The 19,837-nt window shown below is 37.9% G+C and overlaps 1 pseudogene; it reads left to right on the top strand.

Annotated features, from left to right (window-relative positions):
• The first annotated feature begins 17,449 nt into the window (after window positions 1-17,449).
• On the top strand, window positions 17,450-19,218 carry LOC147620279 (uncharacterized; annotated as a pseudogene).
• The last annotated feature ends 619 nt before the right edge of the window (window positions 19,219-19,837 follow it).

Raw genomic sequence — 19,837 nt, 5'->3', positions numbered from 1 at the left:
TCAACATGTGACTAGAAAATAAAAAAGGAACAATTGCTAGTGGGAAGGGAAAAATTGAGGCGAAGCACATAGGATGAGAAGAAGACTTGAAGAAGCAAGAGATTTCAAAGGTTGACAATATAGAAAATCTATGGATTGGGCATATAGGATGAGAAGAAGACATGAAGAAGCAAGAGATTAGAAAAGTCAATAAGTTAGAAAATTTTATCGAGATTGCAAAGGCCGATAAGATATAAAATCTATGGGCATATAGGATGAGAAGAAGACTTGAAGAAGCAAGAGATTACAAAGGTCGATAAGATATAAAATCTATGGGAATAGCTTTTAAACATGGATGTGCCACATTCAAATGCTTGGCTTATGTCCACTAGACATAATATTAAGGATGCAATTGATGATTGGAGCTTGTTTAGGTACACCAACTCAACCACCAAGGAGACAATCTAAAAGACGGTGTCGACCATAAAGTGGCCTCCACTTAACCAACTAGTGGTTGGTTAGTTTTATTTAAAGCTTTTTGTTGGAAGTCTTTGATTAATTAAACAGTTTATAAGTTTATCTTTTTGTGAATATGGTGGCATATATTTGTTGTTTTTGTATAGGAAATACAAATTTGTTGTAAAAATGAAAGTTTAAAATGGCGACTTGGGTTTCCATGTTATGAGAGAGAGAGAGAGAGAGAGAGAGAGAGAGAGAGAGAGAGAGAGAGAGAGAATAATTATGATTTCATAGTATTATACATATTTTTATAACTATACTTTTTCCATAATTAGTTCCTTTGGATCAAAGTTTCCTACTACGTGTAACAATAGGATTGGACCATATTGGAACTTTTGGCATCAAACTTTATCAATATTGTTTAAAGAGTTGATATGTATCGAAATTTTTTGGAAGTGAATATAGGTTAGATTCTTTTATATCAATAAGAATGGAGCTTATGTATTGGAACTTTATCAACATCGTTTAAAGAGTTGATATGTACTGGGATTTTTGGAAGTGAATATAGGTTAGATTCTTTTATATCAATAAGAATTGAGCTTATGCAAAGAGTTCTATGCGTATGCAAAGATCTCTATGCATGGAGCTCTATTTAAAGAACTTATGCAAAGAAGAGCTATATGCATTTATGCATTTACTTGGAGCTCTATACAAATAGCTTATGCACAAAGCCTCTAATTTTTTCTATGTGTAGCTTTATGCAAAGAGCTCTATGCAAATACAAAGAGTTTATACATATGAAAAGAGCTCTTTGCATATGCATAAGCTCTCTGCTATTACTCTATGCAAAGAACTTATGTACATAGCTCTATGCATATGCAAAGAGCATATAGTTTACTCTATATGTATCTCTATGTAAATATCTTATGCAAAGAGATCTATGCATATGCATGGAGCTATATGCAAAGATTTCTATGCATATGTATGGAGCTCTATGCAAAGATCTTATGCATATGCAAATAGCTCAATGCATTTGTGAAGAGCTTATGCAAATAACTATTGCATAACCTCTTTATGCATAGTCATAATACTTTATGCACATCTCTTGTAGCATCTCTCTTAGCTTCTTCACACCCTCTTCCTTCATGATACATAAGAGAGTACTTATGCATAAGAGATTGGTTAAGGCTTGGTAATTAGGTGTAGCCCTTAGAGCTTATGTAGTAAACGCTAATGAATTATATCATGCATAAGCTCTTAATGCACTTAGAGATTATGCATAATAGCTAATGTATAAGAGATTGCTTATGTATAATTATAATACTTTATACTTATGCATGTCTCTTATATAATCTCTCTTCACTTCTTCACATCCCCTTCCTTCTCTAGTATCTCTATGTGCTCTTCTACACTCTCAAGCTTACCCACCCTCTCCCCACTAGAATCTCTTTTTATCTAATAAAAACAAACAATTTTTAGCTACAAGACAATAGAAAGAAACAAAAAAAGCATACAACATGTTATACTACTTGACAAGCCTAATGTTATTAAGGGTTACTAAGCTTCATTATTGAACCTAAAATCATTAACATACTCAAAAAAATATCAACACAATAGATTTGAAATAGAAAAAAAGATGATTTTACAATAGAGTAAAGTTAAGTAACTTTAAAAACAATTGAAATAACAACAATGGCACTAGTGATGGCATTTAGAGGTTTCACACATTAGAAGGACACAAATTTTTCACACATTAAAAGGTTTCACACATTAGAAGGACACAAATTTTTCACTTTCTCATGGCACACATACCCTCTGCCTCTCGCCTCATGTGCATTGTTACATGTGTTATCTATACCTCGTGGTTATTCTAGTGTGAACAAACTCTTGTGTACATGGGAACTTTTTACCTTCTTGCTAGGAAGGGTTTTTTCCCATGTGACCACCCTCTTGGGCAGTGGTATTTGAGTGTTAATCCAATTCTAGGATTAACAAGAGCTACCGCCATTATCTTACATCAAGGAGTCACAATAGATACACCAAAGGGTCACACATTCAAGATATGAAGCAATAGTGTCCAAAACTACAACTTGGACGGGTGCCCGTCGTGGTGTGACGGAGTATTTATGGCGATTCCCGCTTCAAGAGCTTGTGGTAGCAAGTTAGGATGAAGTCCTAAGTGATGTACTTCATGGATATATTATGAGAGTAGTCATTATAATAGCATTGGGCCTCTTATGAGCCTAAAGTGCCCAGTCGACCACAGTTTAAGTGAGTGTGAACACTTATGGCCATGTATATAAGTGAATTTCTCTCATAATACAATATACTCTCCTGTTGTGCAATTGAGTCTTACTCTTGCTAATCTCTCTCCCTAATGCATGCTAGTGAGTGTGTGTGAGTGAAGTGAGGTGAGAGGAGAGACGAGGACCTGTAGTGCAATGCGACGGTGTGACAACGCTCGCGGGAGACGCGGTGGAATTGCTTCTCAAGGAGTTGTAGAGCTTGGAGACCTAAAGGGTTATGAGCTCATCCATTGGAAAGATCCTCACACGACAGTTGCGGTTCACCACGTAATCTCTTTTTGGATGTTTTTCAAGGAGGGTTAGGGTGACCTATAACATTTTTGGCACTGCTACCAGGGATCCATCCCTTGGCTTTTTCCATCGTTTTTTCTCTAATCTACATATAACCCATTGCCCATTATCTTGATTAATGGTTTCCCATGAAAAAGATGTGGATTTGATGGTGATTTGTGTGAGATTTAGTGTAGAATAGCTCTCTTTTTTATTTTTGAAAAGAATGCTTTTTGCTTAATTTTTAGATTAATTTATTGTTTTTGTTGTTGTTTTTATGGTTTTTCATGTTCTTAGGACTTGCGCATAGTTTATATTAGGCTTAGTTTGCATCCATTGCATCAAACAATGCAATAGAATGCAATTTTTAGTGAATTTTAGCACTCTTTAGTGTTAAACAAAGAACTAAGATCATTAATTCTAATTTAATTGTGTGTTTTTTGTTGAAATTGTTTGGATTAGAGTATAAGCAAGCATTAGGAGTAGCTTAATCTTTCAAAAAATTTCTTAAAACCATCCAAAAAATCCTTGAATTTGACTAATTTCTCTTAATGGACTGGTTTCTATCATTAAGGGTGATTAATCTTGTTCAAAAGGCCAAACACTTAGAAAAATGTGTTAATTGGGGTCTAAATGGATCATATGAGTAGTCAAAATTGGTGTTTTTTGGAGTGTTTTGAGAGCATCTCGATGCATCAAAACACCTAATCACATCAAATTTTTCATCAATTGGAGAAATTTGACTCTCTGCTTAAATTTGACTCTCTGCTTAAATTTGTCTTAAAAAAGGAGACCATAATTAAGAGTCTAATTAATTCTCTATTTGAGATTAATTTACACAATTATTGATGCACATAGATTAGCATTCCCTTGCTCTATCCAATGATATACTCAATTGTGTAAATTAATTAAGGATTAGTGGTTAATTAGAGTTCTTGATTAGTGTAAAAAGAAAAAGATTAGTGAAAGAATTAATCTTGGATTAATCCTTAATCACTTTTTTATATAACTCATTAAGACTAATGAGCATTCAATGAGTAGATGCTCATGAGTTGTCAAAATTATCCATTTTGGGGGTCATTTATGAGCAGTATAAGGGGTGTTATTAAAAGGTTGACTTTTTTGATTCCCACTTACCTTTTTGGAAAAATACCCAATACCCCTTTCCTTTTAAAATTTAAAAAATATTCCCCTCCAAAAAGAAAAATTCGTATTTTCCACTAGACTCCCAAAAAAAAACGACCCCGTGAAAGAAATTCTGGCCAAAATTTTCGGCCATTAACGGAAATCCGACCGTGAATGGAATTCTGACCGTGAACGGAAATCCAGCCGTGAACAGAATTCCAGCCGCCGTGAAAGAAATTTCGGTGTGAAAATTCTGACCATGAAAAAAATAATCGAATTTAATATTTTGTGGAGTCTGGTTTCACGGCGTGAAACATTGAACATTTCATGGCGTGAAAACCTAAGGTTTCACGACGTTAAAATAAAAAAATCAAAATTTATAAAACTCGTGAGGTTCGTCGACGTGAAAAGGACTCTGGAAACCACCCATGTTTGGAGGCCCGTATCCCCTAAACCGTATATCCGATGAAGGCACTCTAGGGCTCATCGAAAAGTTGACATCGAGCTCTTCGACTTTGGACCAAGTCGTCCGAAGTCAAAATCGACCATTTTGGCCTCCGGCCAACAGCCTCAGAATTTGACCCAGAAATCGAGGCAAAAAATAGACCACGAAAAATCGTAAAAAACAACGCAAAAACAACGACGAGCCATATTCGGGCTTTTTAAGGGTCTAAACGACAAAATCACGAACGACTCAGGGAAACAAAGTTATAGTACTCCAAAAATACTACAACTCCCTCATACAGAGTTTTTCAAAATTCCTTAAATGTGCTGTGAAACAGGAAAAAAAATTTCGATTTTTTTTCGTCTTAAGACAATGATTGAAAATAGGTTTTAGGACCTCCTCTTCCATCTGGGAAGTTTCTAACATACGCTTTTTCCAAAAAAAATATCTCAAGTCGTTCACGTGCATAAAGCGCCTAAGATAATTAAGGCAAACGGACACCCGTTTGATCCAACGAAGAGTACGCTAAGCCTCTTGAGGCTGTAACGGGCTGTGAGAATTTAAAAAAAAAAAACAGTGGAGCATTTAGGCACTTTGCCATGGCCACGATAGAGGGATTGCCAGGGATCACACAAGGACTGAACCCAATGGCTAACATCTTCGAGCCATTGAGATCTATGCCACAAATTCACCTCCCAATGCCATTGGCCATGCCTATAACAAGCGTGTCATCAGGTTTTACACCCCCTATCACTTTGATCCCATCGGGCTTTGGTCCCTTGCCTAACATTCCCCTAAATCCTATAAGTACCAACCCTTTTTCCTAGATGCCCACACCTTGGACATACTAACTAGTCTAGGAAGGGGGGGCGTGAGACCCTTAAGGCATGAGACGCTTAAGACGTGAAACACTTAAGGTGTGAGCTTTTTTTTGGGTCTCAAGGGAAATCAGAATTTACTTGTTTGGGGAGGAATATTTTTGAATTTTAAATTAAGGAGATATGAGCATTTTTCCAAAAAGGCAAGTGGGAATCAAAAAAGTCAACCTTTTTATGACACCCCCTTACACCCTTCAGAATTGACCCCTAAAATGGACAATTTGACGACTCATGAACATCTACTCATTCAATGCTTATGAGCCTTAATGAGTTATGTTAAAAAAATGATTAAAAATTAATCAAGAATTAATCCTTTGACTAATCTTCCTCTTTTAAACTAATCAAGGACTCTAATTAATTCCTAATCACTAATTAATTCACACAATTGAGCACATCATTGGATAGAGCAAGGAATTGCTAAGCTATGTGCATCAACTAATGTATAAATTAATGTATAATTAGAGATTAATCAGACTCTTAATTTTGGTCTCTTCTTTTTAGATAAAATTAAGCAAAAGAGAGTCAAATTCCTTCAATTGATGTAATTAGGTGTTTTGATGCATCTAGATACTCTCAAAACACTCAAAAACACTAATTTCAACTACTTACATGATCAATTTGGACCCCAAATAGATTTATCTCTTAAATTGGATTAATCGTCTTTAATGACAAAAATCTGTCGTAGTCATTTTTGAGGTTTTTTTATGTTTTTGAGAATTTTTTTCAATGATTAAGCTACTCCTAAATTCTAATGCTTGCTAACACTATACAATTCCAACAAAAAACGCACAATTTAAGCTAAATTAATTATTCTAGTTCTATATTTAACTCTAAAGAGAGCTAAAACCACTAAAAATTGCATTCTATTGCATTGTTTGATGCAATGGATGCAAACTAAACCTAGTACACTATATGTGCAAGTCCTAGGAACATTAAAAACTACATTAGAACAATTTAAGCTTAAAAAATTAAAAGAGCTATTCTACACCAAATCACACACAAATCTCCAACAAATCCACATCTTTTTCATGGAAAACCATTAATCAAGACAATGGGAAATGGTTAATACATAGATTAGAGAAAAACAATGGAAAAAGCCAAGGGATGGCTCCTCGACAGGCGGTGCCAAAAATGTTATGGCTCACCCTAATCCCCTTGAAAAACATCCAACAAGAGATTACCTAACTGTCGTGAGATCTTTCCAATGGCCGAGCTCATAACCCTTGAGGTCTCCAAGCTCTACAACTCCTTGAGAAGCAATTCCACTGCACCTCCCACTAGACGAGTGTTGTCACACCGCCGCGTTGGTTGCACTATGTGTACTCATCCCTCCTCTCACCTCACTTCACCCACACACACTCACTAGCATGCATTAGAGAGAGAGATTAGCAAGAGGATTAGCAAGAGTAAGAGTCTATTGCACAATGGAAGAGTATATTGTATTATGAGAGAAATTCACTTATATACATGGCCATAAAGTGTTCACACGCACTTAAATTGTGGCCAGCCGAGCACTTTAGGCTCATAAGAAGCCTAAGGCTATTACAATGACTACTCTCATAATATATTCATAAAGGACATCATTTGGGACTTCATCCTAACTTACTGCTACACGCTCTTGAAGCGGCATTGCCATAAGTATTCCATCACACCATTACGGGCACCCGTCCAAGTTGTAGGTGTGGACACCATTGCTTCATATCTTGAATGTATGACCTTTGGGTGTATCTACCTTGACTCCTTAAGAAGAAGGGGTATATTGAAGCTCAATGCTTCAAGAAATATCCGTCAAAGCAAAAATGTAACAAGTGTGGCGAAATAGGCCATTTTAAAAGAGATTTTACCAAGGATGTCACTAAGGTTGAGGGGAATTGTGTAAGTTCCTCACATGCTAAGCAACTCTTCTAATTGAGGAGTGAAACATTTTTGCTAGAATTGGGAGTGAACCACATTACTCTACAACTCATCTCTTTTATAAAAGCCTATCATATAAAGGCTACCTATCTTATCTTCTATTATCTCTTTTGTAAAATCCTATCATATAAAGGCTACCTACCTTATCTTCTATACTCTGGTTAAGAGGGGGTCTTTTTTTAAACTTGCATGTCCAATGCTCACCTTGTCCCATGGTGGCATTGAGAGGAGGTGTTGAAATATATGATGTATAAGGTTAAGGATGAGAGGAAGAGGTAATGGAGGTGTGAACACACTCAAATAAAGTGGGCATGTGGGTGGAAAAGTGATCTAAGGTTAGTAGCCCAACCCTAGCCCTTGGTAAAGCCTATATAAAGGGCAGGAGACCCTACTTTTTGTAACAAGAACAAGAACAACTTGGAGGAGAAGGGTAAGCCAACTTTGGAGTGGCTGAAATAGAAAGTAATACTAGAAGCTTTCTATCCATCTTGTGTCCTCTCTATGTCTTTATGATGATTCAGTAAGTTGTTTTTGCTTGTTCATTCTTTCATACTTTGCTCTCCTTTTGTTTCCATTACCTCCGATGTTGCATGCTCTAGATACCCATGATTCTTAACACCCTTGTGTGTACACTTCTCACACAAAGAATCTGTACACTTCTCCAACACAAAGACATCTCCAACTCAACTGATGCTAATCTTTAACTCTCTTTGTTGTTTTGTTCAACATTTACTTAACATCATGATTAGTACTTTGTTTGAGGCATGGCAGTGGACTTTGCGTAAGGTTGTGTCCAAAGTTGCAATGGAGCTAGGTGACCTCTGGGGCTCAAAGGATTTAGCATTATCGGAGCACTTGGGATAGGGGTGGTGTGGGGGAAATGAGTGGTGTGGTCGAAGATGAGGCAATAATTGATTCTTGATTATATATAAGAAGGCCCAAGCGATAGATCATATGATGAGCTGGGCTTGCGCACCCACCCATCTAAAAGAAGGCCCAAGTGATCGGCGGTCATATGATGAGCTAGGCTTGTGCCCACCCATCCAAAAGAAGTCATGGACGACTGTCTTTACAATGTATCTTTCCATTCTAATGACTTTTGTAATTCCTATGGTTCTGGCTTTTGTTTATACCTTAGCAAATAGTGTTTGCCATACTCTTCTAGTTCCTGTGGGTTCTCTATGCCTAGAGATAATGCTACCACAGCATAGGTATGAAAGTAACCCCTTCGAGTACTGGCATAACTAGGGTAGCATCCAAAAAATTCCAGTGCTGCCAGAATTCATTATGGTCTGATATTGCCAGTGCTGCCAGAATTCATTGTGGATAATAAACGCTATGTACTCTTATCTGACATTTAGAATATTTTTAGTCTTAGGGAAGATTTTTCTCTATGTGTTATTACCAATTTTCAAGAAGAGAGCAGTGGTTTTGTCTCAGAAGATGACAATGATGACTTTGTAGTATCCAATCCCATGGGTTAGCCAACCGCCCAACCTTTGTAGTGATAGGATCCGTTTAGGAATTTGGTTATGTTTTGCCTCGGGTACCAGGGAAAAGAGTTCACAGGCCCCCTAGCCAGTGCTTCAAGCAAAGTTCAAGATAGTCACACCACGTACACACCCAATATGAAATTGCCTTTTTCACAGATTCAATTGTCTTTAAAACAACCTTTTAATGAAACCATAGTATCACTGATCATAATCCTCCAAAATATCCAGCTTGAATTATAATTTCCAATTCATCGGTGTACCTATGGCATCATTGGCACCAGAATACTCACCACCTACTCACAGGGGCCTTTTCAATAGTTCCTAGCTCATAGTACTTGAAAAGCCCCCTGCTCACAGGGGCCTTTTCAATAGTTCCTAGCTCATAGTACTTGGAAATACAATCACATAGGAAAGATCCAGATGGACTCTCTGTTGAAGATCGGCAAGATCAACCAGCAGATCCATATAAAAGAGCCATGGACTCATCCGTTGAAGACCAGCAAGTCCAATCATCCAGATCCATGCCCAAGTTCAGAAAACAATTCTAACTCCTTGTTCCATTTTCTTCCTCAATGCACGTGTGGGTATCTTCGGCGACCTAGAGCCCGAGCACCGTATGGTCAGCACACTTTAGGCTCCTTCGCAGGTCACCTAGCACTTCACTCATAGGCCACTTCCTTGGTCCCTTATCCACCATACCAGAAGCTCACCATTTAAATCAAACTGAGGCTAGTCAAGACCTCGGCCGACCTTGCTACGCGAGACGTCCTCCGTTGACTCTCTGTCAACTGTTGCAACTTTATCACTTAGGTCTCCATGACCTCATCCACAAGATGGTCAAAATGCTTCCCCAGCATTCTTGACATAAAACAATCATTTAAAAACAAGTCATAAATACAGTTTCTAACGAACTCTCATCTTTCCACATCATTTCTCGTTATTCCACATTCTTCTACATCAATTCACATTGCTTATTCCACATCCAGTCATATGTATTCCTATCCTCTTCATCCATTCTCATCCAATCACATCATATTACATCTCATCACATCTATCCTCATCACATCACGTCACATCCATCCTCATCACATCTCATCCATTCACATCTACCCATATCCACATCACATCACATCACATCTACCCATATCCACATCACATCCATTCACATCTACCCATATCCACATCACATCACATCACATCTACCTCGATCCACATCACATCCATTCACATCACATCTCATCCATTCACATCTACCTAGATCCACATCACATCACATTCATCCACCTTACATCTCATCCATCCATTCACATCTACCTAGATCCACATCACATCACATTCATCCACCTTACATCTCATCCATCCATTCACATTACATCACATCCATTTATATTCATTCAGATCCGCATCTCATCACATCACATCACATCCATCCACATCACATCTCATCCATTCACGTCTCATCACATCCACTCACATCTCATCACATCCATTCACATCCATCACACCCATTCACATCTATCACACCCATTCATATCCATCACATTCATTGCATCCACATCACATCACATACATTCCATCCACATCTATCCTTATCGCATCACATTCATTTCATCCATATCACATCACATCCACATCTATCCATACCTCATCACATCCATTCACATCTCATCCATTCACGTCTCATCACATCCACTCACATCTCATCACATCCATTCACATCTCATCACACCCATTCATATCTCATCACATCCATTCATATCTCATCACACCCGTTCACATCTCATCACACCCATTCGCATCCATCACACCCATTCACATTCATTGCATCGACATCACATCACATACATTCTATCCACATCTATCCTTATCACATTACATTCATTCCATCCATATCACATCACATCCACATCTATCCATATCTCATCACATCCATTCACATCTCATCACATTCATCCACATCCATCCATTCATTCACATTTAAATCTATCCATATTCATCCATTCATGCACATGCACATCTATCACTTCACATCTCATTCTCACCCATTTACGTCACATCACACCCATTCACATATCATCACATCTCATCACATCCACATCCACATCCATTTACATCACATCACATCCACATCCATTTACATCATATCACATCTCATCACATCCACATCCACATCCATTTACATCACATCGCATCTCATCACATCCACATCCACATCCATTTACATCACATCACATCTCATCCACATCTCATCACATCCACATCCACATCCATTTACATCACATCACATCTCATCCACATCTCATCACATCCACTCACATCTTATCACATCGCATTCACATCTTATCACATCTTATCGCATCGCATTCACATCTTATCACATCGCATTCACATCTTATCACATCCACATCCCGTCACATTCATTTACATTCATTCGGCTCTACATCACATCTTATCACATCCACTTTTAGTACTGTTTTCTACTTTTGATACTGATGGGACTTTTCTAAGTTTCTGCTAAATTACTTGGCCTAGTTAAAGGTACTTTTTCTCGATGGATATTTTTATATTCTTTCTCAAATTTCTCAATTGAAATATATTCAATATTCTTCTTTTGAGTAAAAGATTCATGGGATTTACAAAAATCAATTCTACCCATATTTTTCAATAAAATTAATAATGCTCAAAATTTCACTTTGATAAATACTCATAATTTGAATTATACCAAAAATTTCTCTTTTACCATTTAATTACTTGGATCTCAAATATCATGGGAATTCCTCTTTTTGCATAAAAATAAATTTACCAAAATTTACTCTTTTATCATAATCAATTAATTATGCATAATTATTTAAAAAATATTTCTCATAAATATGATGAAAATCATTCTTTTTGCATAGGATGTCCAATCCTAGAATATGGTAGGAAGTCCTCTTTTAGCATTATGCATAAAAATAAGATATGTATTAATTTTTAAAAATTTTGCCATAGCTTCGCTGCTATTACTGATAATTCTCAATTTTTTTCTTAAAAGAGTAAAAGCTTGTAATGAAAATATGATAGTAGTTCCATTTTTATGCTTAAAATCAAACTATGAATTTAACACCATAATCATAAACTTAATTATGATTATCTCACTAGATTAAGCTCATTCCATTATTTCTCTTTTCCCAAATTGATAGGATAATCTATTTCTCATTTAGAATCAATCAAAGTAGTTTTTAACTCCTTATAAATAATCTAAAAGAATTAACCATTATTTTGCTACACAAAATCATAAAAATACCATTTTCTTAATCTCTAGCTTAACAAGCCTAGAGTTTAGCTTTGAATTAAGAGACTATCATTGAGAAGCATCCTTTTTCAAGGGATTTAGCCAACATAAAGATGGCTATTCTTTTAGAGAGAGAGAGATTTACTTAAAGAAAGCATTATAAATAAGCATAAAGATCAACTTTCTCTTAATTAAGCATTAAGAACTTAAAGAGAAAGCTTGATTTGAATTAAAACAATTATTTTGAAAGCTTCTCGAGCTTGAGGGGTTGAGAAGAAGAAAGTCATTAAGATAAATTGGAAAAACCCATAAAATTTGATTTTACCTCCAAGTTTGGCTTGATTCTCTATTAGCAGTGAAGCTCCCGACCAATCAATTGGTCCACCAAGAGGAGAAGAGCAACTCCAAGAGTTGTTGTAGAGAGAGAGAGCTCCAAGCTCCCAAGAGAGAAAATTTTAAGGGATAACAGAAAATATGATTATTTTAATATAATACTGGCATGGTATAGCTCCCATATTTTATTACAAATGATTGAGGGTCTATTTATAGGTGAGGGAGGCCACTAACCAAGTCCAACTGGGTTCTAGAATTTTTCAGGTTCAGTTTGACTCAATTTGGGCAAGTTTAGCTCCCTTTTAATTTGGACCAGTTTGGCTCCCTTTTAATTTGGTTTGATCCAGGAGAGAGAAGAGATAAAAATATCACAATTTTTTGAATTAAAAACCCTTCCACACATGTGAAAAAGGTGCCTACCTCAAGAGTCCCCCTCTCCTTACCAAAGTGTCAAAAATGCATCATTATTCTAAAATATCTCATTTTTTTAGTAATATCTCATAATTTTTAACTAATAAACCTTGTACTCAGTCAACTCTTCATCTTATGTGAGCATTTACTCATTTTTGGATATTTTCTTTTATTCTTTTGGATTTATCTCATCCCAACACTTGGACTAATCCAATTGGCCCATTGGAACCTTAATTGGAAATGTAACCCCTTAGGCTAAGGTCCCTTATACCATTTTCAATTAATTCCTAATGCACATTAGAAAGTTCATTTTGAACTTCTATTTTAGGGGAATCCATTTTAGACACTAGGAGGATTTTTATATCCAAAGATATCTCAATTTTGGATTATCTCTCTCTAGATATTTTCTCTCTCTAGGCCAAAACAGGGTAAAACAAGATCTTTCTTCTATTTCATCGGGGAATAATTACAAAAATAGAAGGGGAGGTTCTTACACCTTTACAACTCAAAAGTTAGAGGGAGGAATATTACACTCTTTATAGAGACAATGCAAGTAGCAGAGGAATCCCAATGGTTCATACAACAGCCTACAGCAACTCATGTGCATGGTACACCACGTAGACTTGTAGGAAGTTGGGAGTTTGTGGTACTTCTTGTATAAAAAATTGTTTGCCTTCTTGCTTTGTGCACAATCCCGAAAGTGCACATAAGCCTAATCCCTTAGCAGCAGCCTTCCTTTGGATACTAATTTTTTGAAACTGTCCCTCTGTTTCGACAGGTACTCTGCATGCTGGTCCAAGATTGACTCTACTGGCAAAGGCTTGTTAAACATCTCAGCAATAATGTGAAAGTCATCAGCAGCTCCGGCACTACAAAAAAAATCGAAAAGATTCTCATCAACTAAGGTAAGATCATTACTCTTAACAATTTCCTCCTTCTTGTCCTTCATGTTAGTGCTAAGAACTTGCTGCTACTTCTTCTTCTTCTTCTTCTCTGTGTCAACAGTTGGCCCTTTCGCCTCCTTAGCCTCCGTTGAGAAATCGAAATCCCTCTTAATAGAGAGCCTCTGGCGACCGAGCAGGTCGTTTAGAAAGGGACACCAGACTTTGAACACCTACTTTCTCATGTTCATCTGCCCCCATATCATGGTCTTCTAAATGGGGTTCCTCATCATTATGATGCTTTATAAAGTAACGGGGGGAACTGGATTCTCTTGGCTCCACAATTGGAAATCCTTGATCCTCTATCTGTCCTCTCATAAGATGTGGCTCCTCTATCCGTGCCATAACCTCCTCAGGGTCGTCAGTTGGTGATCAATCGACTTTTTCTTTGTGGTCCTCAATAGCTTTGGAGACTTCATCTACACGTCGCTCCTCCTCGCAGCACTAAATTCAGGATCTAGCGTCGTGGATCCCTCGCTTAAACACTTGCAAGAATTAGAACCGGAGCGACCCCGCTATCTATATTTGTGCGATTTGGCACGATAAAGCACCACTATTCCTCCTGCAAGCGCCATATCGTGCCAAACTGTAGAACCCACTCTCTCTCTCTCTCCCCCTCCCTCCCTCCCTCCGTCCCCCTCCCTCCCTCCCTCCCTCCCCCTCCCTCTCTCTCTCTCTCTCTCTCTCTCTCTCTCTCTCTCTCCCTCCCTCCCTCCCTGCCTCCCTCCCCTCCCTCCCTCTCTCTCTCTCTCTCTCTCTCTCTCTCTCTCTCTCTCTCTCTCTCTCTCTCTCTCTCTCTCTCTCTCTCTCTTTGTGGGTGTACTCTGTGTGTGTGTGTGTGTGTGTGTGTGTTAAAGATTACGTCTGTTTGTGCCTAGATGTATGTGTGCCTATATTAAAACATTGGTAGGAATTAGAACCTGATCGACCCCTCTATCAATATTTGTGCGATTTGGCACGATAACACACTTCCATTCCTCTTGCAAGCACCATATCGCGCCAAACTGCACAAACCTCTCTCTCTCTCTCTCTCTCTCTCTCTCTCTCTCTCTCTCTCTCTCTCTCTCTCTCTCTCTCTCTCTCTCTTTGTGGGTGTACTATATGTGTGTGTCTGTGTTGTATATGCTTGTGTGTGTGTGTGTGTGTGTGTGTGTGTGTGTGTGTGTGTGTGAAAGATTGTGTTTGTATGTGCATGCATGTCTATGTGTCTGTGTGTCTGTGTATCTGAGTGTGTGTGTGTGTGTGTGTGAGAGAGAGAGAGAGTAAGCAAACTTATCTATTGCCATCAACGATAGGATTTGACGCCATCTTCCCTTTCGAGGACCGTCTACCCATCGTACGAAGGCCAACTTGAGACGAAACCTCTCAAAGGACGAGCTAGACAAAAAAATTTCCCTTCCAAAGGATGTGCAAAAAAATTATACACCTGTCAAAAGAAGGGCAACTTTTTGAAATGCCCTTCAAAAACAAAATTTAAAATTATATGTTGGTATTGCGCAAGGGTGGTTCACTGGTTGTTTTGATATGTGCGTGGGACCTGGGTGCAACAAAACGGCAAGCGAACTTGTTATATGAAACGGTCCCTTCAATAAAGGCTTCCCGTGAGAATAAGCCCTTGGGCCTTAAGCAACTTGAAGAATATTAAAAGAAAAAGCCAACTACAGCGGCCAGCCTGCATGCTAAATTAATGTCATTGTCATTGCTAATTTTGGTAAATTGGTAGTTGGAAATTTGAAAAGCAAACGCCCATTCCCGAATCCCGAACAGCTGTCTCTCTCTCTCTCCCTCTCGTATGAGCCTTGCGTGAGTCATAGCCTGTACTATGTAGGTTAAATTCTCTCTCTCTCGCTTGCATGGTAGAAACTTGAAAGTCGCCCTCTCTCTCTCTCTCTCTCTCTCTCTCTCTCTCTCTCTCTCTCTCTCTCTCTCTCTCTCTCTCTCTTCGCCACTTCATCAGCAGCCAATCGCCTGCATGGTAGATACTAGAAACTTGAAAGTCGCCCTCTCTCTCTCTCTCTCTCTCTCTCTTGAGCATCACGATTCATAATTCATTTATTCACCTACGCTTGCAGCCTGCAAATTGTATCTCTCTCTCTCTCTCTCTCTCTCTCTCTCTCTCTCTCTCTCTCTCTCTCTCTCTCTCTCTCTTTGAATCTTGCTTCTTGAAAGGGCTGGGAAAAAGGCGGCTTCTAAGTTGAAAGGGCTGGAAAAAAAGGCCAGGTAATGGGCCAAGCACTTTGGGCATGTGTGTGTGTATGACGTCCAAGCCTCAAGGGCCAAGGCCCAAGGGTGTGAAACGTGCAACCATTTTTGTGTGTGAAGAAACAGGCCGAACAACAAGCATTCCAGAGAGTGGATTTTGCCTCTTCTACTCAAAACTGCGAACTCATTGCTCAACCAATTCTCAAACAGAGCATACCACGACGCTCCTTGTGGTGAGCTCTACATGCTTATGCAAGTTGTTCAATACATGTGCGATCTTCATCAGTGTGTGTATTTTGCCTTATGCGTGTGTGTGAGGTCGTATGATGAGCGTGTGAAAGAGAGGAAGTGATTCAAGGTTTTGCAAGTGTAGAGGTGGGAAGGATGGCCCAAGTGATGGCCAAAAAGCTTTTATTCTCAAGTCTTGACTCTCCACTTCAAATATTTTTAGCTATTAACAACTCATGAGTTATTGTGCAAAAACAATGCACTCTCAAACTGAGAGTCTTGCAATTGCAACCCACTCTCAAACTTGGGTTTCATGCTTTGCAGGACACAATCAAGCTTCATCCACGGCATCATCTGGAGTCATCTAACTTCTAGTTCTAAGTCTTTCAAATAGTGAACACAATCTATATGGACCAAAGACATCATCCAAGGCATTCAAGAGTCATCGAGTCTTGAGCGACATTGATTACAACCACCACATTATCTCCAAGATCTAAAGGTTGGTCTTCTTTTCACGCATTATCTTTACTTGTGAATTCTATGACTACTTGCACAAGACATGAAATCGTTGGCATACTAAGCATGAAGCTTAATAATGTATTTATTCAAAGAACACTTTGCCTACACTATAGACTAAGGAAAGAAAAAGATATGAGATTTATAGCAGTATCTTGAAAACTTCACAGCATTTCAAATCACATTATTATTTATTGTTATGTAGAGAATATGGCGCCACTTGGTCGACCTGAAAAAAGCAAAAAACAGAAAACCCTTGAGTAATCTCTTGGGCTTCATGGTCTAGTTACTAATGTAACAAGTGATCAACGTAATGCTGCCACTTCTAGTCAAGTTGTGGCTGCACAAGAAGCCACAAAAGAGGAAAAAAAAGTATGAGCGGATTTTCTTGGAAAGTTGAAAAATTCCGCATACATGGGTTTTCCCTGTTGATGGGCCTAATGGAAAAGAGAGGCTCAAATGCAGGTGGTGTACCTATGCACACAAAAGGAATCCTTATGCTCAACCTCAAGGTGCTACAACTAAACAAAGGAGTGCCTTAGATGAGCATAGTCTCTCTAAAGAGCATATACAGGCAAAGGCTGTGTGGGAAGAACATGAGAGACGCTCAACACTTCCCATGGAGAAGCATATTGCGATTATGAGACAGATGATGAGAAGGACAGGATTGTCACGGTCATGCAAAGCATGTGGTATGTACTCAAAAGAAATTTACCTCTTGAAGAGTTTCCACACCAATGCAACTTTCAAAGATTTTTGCGCACACCTAATATGCCAATTACTAGTGAGTACTCTGCATACACTAGTAAAGATGCAGGAAAGGAATTTGCCAAGGCAATCAAACATGTATATTGGAATAGATTAAAGAAGGACATTGTTGAGAGTCCTTTTTACTCTATTCAAATTGATGAGAGTACTGATATTAGTACAAAACAATACATGATTGTTTACATCACGTACATGCAAAATTGTGGAAATGGCCCAATATGTACATGCTTTGTGGAACTCTTGCCAATCGAAAATGGTGATGCAAAGGCCTTAAGTAAAACTTTGCTTGACTTTTTGGCCAAAATGGAGTTGCCTTTGCACAAGATGATTGGTATTGCTTACCGATGGTGCAAGTGTCATGACAGGCTCAGCAAATGGTGTGGTTGCAAGGTTGAAGAAAAATATTCTACATCTTTTGAGCTTTCATTGTGTTGCTCATAGGGAGTCACTTGCAACTGGAGATGCATTTAAAGTGTTCAAAGAGTTCAAGTTTGTGGATAAGATTGCAAAAAAGCTCTTTGAGTGGGTTTGTAGATCGGCAAAGAGACATGCAGCTCTTGCAAAAGTTGTAAAGGCATTCAATCTTGGTAGACATGGAAAATTGAAATTTGTTAAAGATGCATGATGTAAGGTGGTTGTCTCGAGGTCAGGTCATGGTTAGAGTGGTGCGTCTGATGCGAGCTTTATTGACAGCATTGAAGCATGAAGATAGTGAGTTATATGCATCATTGACAAATTATAAGGTGCAATTTCTTTTGAATTTCTTTGCTGATGTGCTTGGAGAATTAAATGTGCTCAATTGCAAGCTCCAAGAGGAGCATCCAGATATTTCTGCTATTGGAAGTCATCTAAAGTCTGTTGTTGTAGAGACACGTCAAATGTCTTTCTTGGGTCGAGTATTTGGCTTTGATACAAAACACACACATGCTTTTTTGACCATGGCTCATGGACAAAATGGGGTGGTGAGTTTTACAGATAGTGCTGGCAAAATACACTCACATGTCTTACACTTGGGGCCTATGTGTGATGGAGATATTGTGAATGCATATGAAACTCTACATATAGTGATTGAGAATTTAGTAATGATGGCTACTACTTATGTTAGAAGTTTAGTGGATGCTTTATGGAATCGTTTTAAGGTTGATTTTGAGTTGTTTGAAGCTGTGAAGTATTTTAGTCCAAGAGATTATAATGAAGATTTAGAAAAGCTTGATGATGCCTCAGGACTATGGTTGGAAACTCTTTGCAAGCACTTTGGAAAGGAATCTGGCTCTTTCATGAATGAGGTTGAATGCAAAGGAGAGCGTAGATCTTTTGTCTCACGGATGCGAAATTGTTTTAAGCAAAAGAATATGCATACTGCTTGGCAAGATTGTTGTAATCATGAAGAATGGGAATTCTCTTTTCCATGGACTATGAAGCTTTGGAGAGCCTTGCTTTTGTTACCTCTTTCATCTGTAGCATGTGAGAGAGGTTTCTCAAAGATGAATAAAATCAAGGACAAGTTTCGGAATAGTTTATCCCTTGATATGTTGGGATTGGTGATGTTTGTGGGATTGAATACTCCCAAGGTAAACAACCCTGAAGAGATGCTTTGACATGAATGTTTTGAAGCTTGGAAAGCTATGAAGAGTAGAAGATCAAGATCCATGGAGACCACTTCTATGCAAGAAGCTTGAATTTGAAGTTTCCTTCTTATGCATTTTGGATTTTTAGGTTCCAGGACACTTTTTACCCTCTTTAAGAGGGGTTTTTTCCCCTGGGTTTTTATTTGCTTTCTATTAGATTGGCCTTGTATACATTATTCAATTTGCATATTCAAGTGCTTAATGTGAAGATTTTTAGATTAAGGTGAGATTAAGTGATTTAAATATTGTATGAAATGAAGATCTTGTCTAATTCATTTAAAGTTATCATGAAAATCTCTCTCTTATGATGTAAGTTGTTTATATGAATTCAAATAAATTTACTTTGGATAAATGTAGTGATAAAAGTTACCATGAGATGATGATTGTACGATCTTCTGTGTTAGTACCATAAATTTATAACTTTTTCTTATATAGATAAATATGGATATGCTTTTAAATGTCAATAAGTATTATGCAATTGATAACTGATAACAATCTTAAAATAAAATCTTGTAAACACAATACAAAATGCTTTGTATCTATTTGTACATGACTCAAGCATCACGATGATCTTTCGATAGGAAAATTTTTTATTTATCTATCATTAGACGGGCATTGTAGAAATTTGTTCTTCTTGAAAGAAGGGCAAAATTTTTAGGTGTCTGTCATA

The sequence above is a fragment of the Cibotium barometz genome, chromosome 32 (genome assembly GCF_041138505.1).
Source record: "Cibotium barometz isolate CiBa-2024 chromosome 32, ASM4113850v1, whole genome shotgun sequence".
NCBI lineage: Eukaryota > Viridiplantae > Streptophyta > Polypodiopsida > Cyatheales > Cibotiaceae > Cibotium > Cibotium barometz.
This window is presented reverse-complemented; position numbering and strand designations above follow the sequence as displayed.